This window comes from Octodon degus, unplaced genomic scaffold, assembly GCF_000260255.1.
Source record: "Octodon degus isolate 3935 unplaced genomic scaffold, OctDeg1.0 scaffold00090, whole genome shotgun sequence".
NCBI classification, from domain to species: Eukaryota; Metazoa; Chordata; class Mammalia; order Rodentia; family Octodontidae; genus Octodon; species Octodon degus.
In genome coordinates this window covers 5622258-5628456 of record NW_004524666.1, presented here as the reverse complement: position 1 = coordinate 5628456, position 6199 = coordinate 5622258, and the positions used below count along the sequence as shown (strand labels likewise).

The 6199-nt window shown below is 38.4% G+C and overlaps 1 pseudogene; it reads right to left on the bottom strand.

The window, feature by feature from the left end:
• Positions 1-4113: 4113 nt before the first annotated feature.
• LOC101563951 lies at positions 4114-4605 on the bottom strand (annotated as a pseudogene).
• Between the last annotated feature and the right edge of the window lie 1594 nt (positions 4606-6199).

Below are 6199 nucleotides of genomic sequence, written 5' to 3'. Positions count from 1 at the left end.
TATGCAGTGTATTATTTGTTGAAACTGTACTTCCGATTGGATTTGAAACTGTCTCATTGCTATCTGTTTATCAATAAAAGTTTGAAAAAAAAAAAAAGAAGCAACCTAGAAACCAAACCATCTCATTTTTGAAGATTAGCTCATTAAGGCACACACACCCCAATGCTCAATATCAATGGCAAGAGACTCCAGAGGACTGTCTTGACTCCTACCCAGTTCAGAGGCTAATTTCAAATTCTCCATAGTTGAATTTCACAAAATCCTTAAATGGATGGGGAAATAAAATCATTTTCTTTTTTATGCTCATTCAAATCTTATTCGAAACATCCTCAAAGTTTTAGCAATATAAAGAATATTATACCTTTAATGCAATGTTTAGTGGCAACAGAATGCCAAAATCCTGCCATCTAGTGGCTGCACAAGAATATCAATCTGTGCTGGGGATTTAGCTCAGCCCTGCAGTACCTGCCTGGCAAAGCTCCAGGTCCTGGCTCATCCTTACTATTGTTTTTGAGAAAAATTAACCCTCTCTCCCAAGATGCTTCTATTTCCCTAGGCACCTAAATGTTCTAATGGTGGCCTGAAGGCTGCTACATAATGTACTGTGTGGGCAGAAATGGTCAAGTACTCCTTATATCTAACCAATACATTGCAGATCATCTTCCCAAACCAAGGCTGGGGACCTCTGCCCTAATACTTTTGCTTAATGAAATCTACATTTTAGATGCTAAGAGACTGTAAAACACAACCAAAATAGCTCAGAACCAGTAAGCTGTGGATTTTGGTCATCTGAGATCACTCTCTATGATTAATAAACTCTAAACCCACCCATAACCAGGCTGAGCTCAACAAGGAATGGTTTTATTAGCATTAGTCACTGAGGAAGGAATGATCCCATCCTAGGCAAGAATGAAGAAAACCAGAGATTAAGGACCACACAACCCAGGAAGCATTTCCTAAGGTCCCAAGAGAGCTGAGGAAGTGGGGTCTGCACCTCAAGGAAAATTTCTTGTGTTTATGCAAAATCACACATGCTGTCATTCAGAGGAGCTGAAGATCAGCACACTTTTGTTAGCTTCTGTTTATAACATTCAAGTTGGACAAGTTTAGTTTACAGTTGTTAAAATACAAAAGAAAGATTTTGATTGCTGCAATTTTCCTTCTAAGGTGACTCAAGTTCTCATAATCTAATGACAGAGAAAAGGTAGCTTTCTTTTGACAACATATTTATCAAAGAAAGACTAATGACCTTACTAAGTTCATAAATGATAAACTAACAATGAAAAGGATTTCTAGATCCTTCAAAACACAGTACAAAATTATTAAGGATTTGACTACCCTCAAGCAAGGAGGGAAGCCTGGAAGAACATGGTCATAGGTACAAAGATAAAACATTCCTAATCACACCAATTCCAATTAGTGACTTCTGGTCACTGTCAAGGAGCCCTTTTGTTATCATACCTGAGCTTTCTTTTAGGGGTCCTGCAAGATGTAGTTATGTAAGAACTATTGGACCTAATGCAGGGAAGCTGTGAAGAATATTAGCTATTGTCTTAATCATCTACGGCATTTGAAGGGAGAAAGATCTTTTCTTCATTTATTATTTTCACAATGAGATTAAGCCCAGTGCCTTCTCAATGAACAATGTTCCCTTCCTCTATTTTTATTTTTACTTTTGAGACTGGATCTTGCTAAGTCACTAAATTGCCTGGGCTGGACTTGAACTTGTGATCTTCCTGTCCCAGCCTCTCAGAGTGATGTAATTATAGGTATGTGCAACTACACCAGGATAGAAATATCTCTCATTCTCAAGTTCCTTATCTATTGCCTTTCAGACAATGTAGACTGTGCACCTGATGGTGAATCAATTTTAGTAAATATAGAACTTTCTGAATGTATGGTTTTATTTGACAATTATTTCTCTGGCCTCACCACTCATGCCTTTGGTTTTTTATCTTTACCTACTTGCATTGTTAACTGGATATCACCTACTACAAATATTTTAAAGGAAGAAGTAATAGCATGATAATTATACAAAACACATTGCTGCTTCTGTCTCACAAGTATATCATCTATCTCCCCTTATCCACTGCAACAATCCTATCCCAGTTCTTGACTTCTTAATGTCTTCAGTTTATCAATTTTCCAGATATTCTCTGCTAAAGTTCATCCTGCAGCCTGTAACTCATTCTAATCTTACAAAAGACTACTCGTCCTAGTAGCCACTCATTTGAAAACTGTTAGATCATTGTCTAAAACTCCCAACTTCATAGTCTAGTATGCAAGTGCCTCCATCTTTTGGACCTTGTCTACTTTTTCAAACATACAAAGGGTGATCTAAATACACAGTGAATATTTAAAAATGCAAACTGTTATGTAATAAGACACACTGCCATTAGCTCCGCACCCACAAAAACTCTACTTCAAACACACTTATCGCATTATTCTTGCTCTTTTCTGAAGCAACTCTTGAAGTCCTTTTGTAAGTGTCTTTACAAAACAAAATAAATGCTGCTGATGTGAATGAATGACAACGTATAGAGAGGCAGGCTCATATAAACATTAGGATGTAACTTTATCCACTTTTTTTCCTACAGATCTGACTTCTAGTTCTTCCTCAAAGTCAAAATTACCATGAAAGGTAAACATCTTAAATTGATTCAGGACATCCAGGAGGCCATGGCAATGTAACTAAAGACACTCATGAAAGAGGTCTTCCAGAACTGCTTCAGAAAGAAACAAGAATGATGGGATAAGTGTGAAGCAAGGGAGAGCACTTTGAAGGTGATTAATTGCAAAGTGTCTTCTACTGTAATACATTTAAAAAATATACGCACTATATTTTTTAATCATGCTTCATAGCTCTCCCAGTTATGTTGCAGATAATTTTGTTATGTGTATTTTAGCTTTATTATAATCACTGGTGGCTCTTATTCTCACCTCTCTTAGTAAACTCCTTAAGATGCTCTTGTGCAGAATTCCCTTTGTTTTTCCCATTTAACATCTGTCACATTCCACATGCTGAACAAGGGTTTCTTGGGCAAGTGAAAACAAAACCCCTTCTGCAAAGATTATTTGATTTATGACTTCAACAGCTGCCAGCAGAGCCTGCTGCTGTTTAAGAACGTTTCAAACAATGTCAACATAAAGCTTTGGTTTAAAAGCACCTACTCTTAACCACAATAGTTACATACTTGGGCTTCTCTATTTGTTATTATTTTCCAAAAGTCTATGGTGATGTCATATGCTTTGAAGTTGACTTTATAGCATCTTTAATATGCATCATCTGCCTATTTACCTTTGCCACACCTTAGTTCACTACTCTAAGGCAATTCATGCCAGTGACACGAGTCTCTGAAACTCTAAGGCCCCTAAAAATCCTGGCACCAAAGTCATCTGCAATTAGTCCTCCCAGGAACTCAAAGAACTATAACCAATTCTATGCTTTGATAATACTTATAACCATACTTCAGAGGTCTAAATTCTTTACTTAATATGTCTTTCACATGGTGGTTTATAAATCTTAGAAGACTAGAAGGGAGAATTGAGTCTTTAAATGTTAAAGATTTTAAATGTTATTTAATGTATTCAAATGTTACTTATAAGACATCTAAAACATTTCCATATATAATAGAGTGCTTAATATTATTTTTTGTTATAATGTGAAATAAAATAATCTTTTTAAAATTGAAAAACCATTTATTTCACTGGAAAGATAAAAGTGATCCAACTCTAGGTCTAGCCTTTGGGCTAAAAGAAAACCAAGAGCACTGGTGACTCTCACCGAGGTCATTCCCAAATCCAACACCCACTGGAGGCAGGAGGCAGGAGGCAGGAGGCAGGAGGCAGGAGGCAGAGGGCAGCCCCCACCACAGCTTCTGCATACAATGAGGCCTGCTGGGAAAACAGAACATGAAGAGAAGCTACAGAACAAGAGCAAACAACAGCAAGAACAGGATAATGGGCACTAGAGAGAAAAAGAAAAGGGTCTGAACTTAGCAAGGTAAATTAAGGTCCACGGTTCCTGTGGGACTGAATATACAGGCCAAGAACGTCCCAGAGACAGGGTACCAATGAAGTGTGTATTCTCACGCACAACCGCAGCTGGGAATTTCAGCCCACACACATCCCACCTTGAAACTCAGTGTAATCAAGGCCCCTGCTGGCCTCCACTGCATCTTCTGCCTGCTCCATGTGTGCAAAGGCATAATGTCTCACGATGTCACATTCGATGACTGGACCCTATTCCTCAAATTTGGTCCGAAGCTCTGTGTTGGTACAGGTGGGGCTGATGTTACCCATGTGTAACTTGGTTGAAGCTCTGCTCTTGTTCTTGCTGGCTTCCACACTGGAATTCACCCCATGCAACGTATTGTGGTGCAGGTTCCAGGTGGCATCCTCCACCACTGTCTTGTCCTCCATGTACACAAAGCCATAGTTCTTAATGATGTCACATTCCAGCACCTTCCCATGCTGCTCAAAGAGTGAGTGCATCTCTTGCTCTGTGGCCTCCTGGGGTAGGTTTCCAATTAACAGTTTCACTATCCCCACCCAGCCGCACGGAAATCTGCAGGGTCTCTTCCTTGTGGCGCAGATGCTTCCCATAAAACACTCAAAATAATTTTTAAATGAAAGGTTTCTTTAGCTTTTTCAAGAAATTCTCATGGAGCTTAGCTTCTATATTTCTCATTGTTTCAATGAGTTCAGTTTAATTTCTAACTATGTGCAAGTTGTTTAATGCTTAGTATAAATTTATCAAAGCTTGGAGTGAGCTGTGGGTGGTGCCACATGTCTGTAATCCCAGGACTCTGGGAAGCTGAGGCAGGAGGACTGCAAATTGAAGCTCAACCTGGGCAATTTAGTGATTTTAGCAAGACTCTTTCATACACACACACACACACACACACACACACACACACACACACGGGCTGGAGACAGAGCTCACAGTGAAGGCTCTAGGGTTAATCTGAAATCCTAAAAAAAATCAGTAACTAGCACACAATTCGTAATCACTCAAATCATGCCTTTGCCATTTCCCTCCTACCTGCACCAAATAAATAAACTCCAGAGGAGACCAAAGTTACCTGAGGGTCTCCTAGATATATCCATTTATAGAACCAAGAATTGTCATCATATTCCTAATGAATGAGTCCAATTAGTGTCCTTAACCAGTGCCAATGTTACAAATGAAAGCTCCAATTAAAAATAGTTTCTAATTAAAAGCCCTTCTAAATAAAAGCCACGGTATATTAGGGATACAGAATTGTTGCCTGAATATGATAGAAAGGTAATGAAGCTGAAGCTGAAACAGAGTGAGCTTTATCACCTCAGCTCTCATGCACAAAAGTATTTTCAGAAGTAAGGGCAAGGTAAGATTGCCAGTTTTCCTACTGCCCACCTAGCTTATTAAAGTTGTTCTTACAAAGCTGCCGATAACATGCTCCAATGTCAGCTTCAGCTTCTCCACACCAAGGGATCCTCCAATATGCTCCTAACCTCATCCTCCTTTTCCTCCAAGTTCAGACTTTCATTTGCAGTCACAGATTGGTCTGCACTTCCCTCACATACAATTTGCTTCATTATTTATATATTTCCACTTAGATTTCCTATTAATGTTTCCCCATCTCCCTTTGCAATCATTGACTATCAAATCCCATCAAGTCAGTTTCAACAATCATTTCCTCCAAGACTTCCCTGATTGCAGCGAGCTGTGTTTCCTTGCCCCTTAGTGATCCAGTTTATACTACATAAAATACCAGTATACAGAAGAGCTAAATTCTTTTGGTGAAGGTAACTGATTTATGATCCTGTAAATACAATGTTATAAAATGGTATTTTGACTTCCTGATAATGCCCTAAAAGTTTTGTGTAGCTGAAATATTATACCACAGGGAGGAAAAATGTCATTACAAATCACAAAGTTGTTTCTATATTGGCTCATAAAAGAACAAGAAAGCAATATAACAGTTTGAGAAATGGCACTTATTTTTCTCAAGTGCAGATTATTCTCTTTTCTTTAGAAAAAGGACTACTGAAAAAGGTTGGGTTCAATCAGAGAAGGACGATGAGGAAGGTTGGAGAATTTTTCAGTGAATCACATAATCTTACAGAGCTTTTGTAGTTACTAGAGTGCTTATTACTTTTAACTTTACATAGAAACTCAGGCTTTAGAGTTATCAACCAAGTGATGGTGATTTAT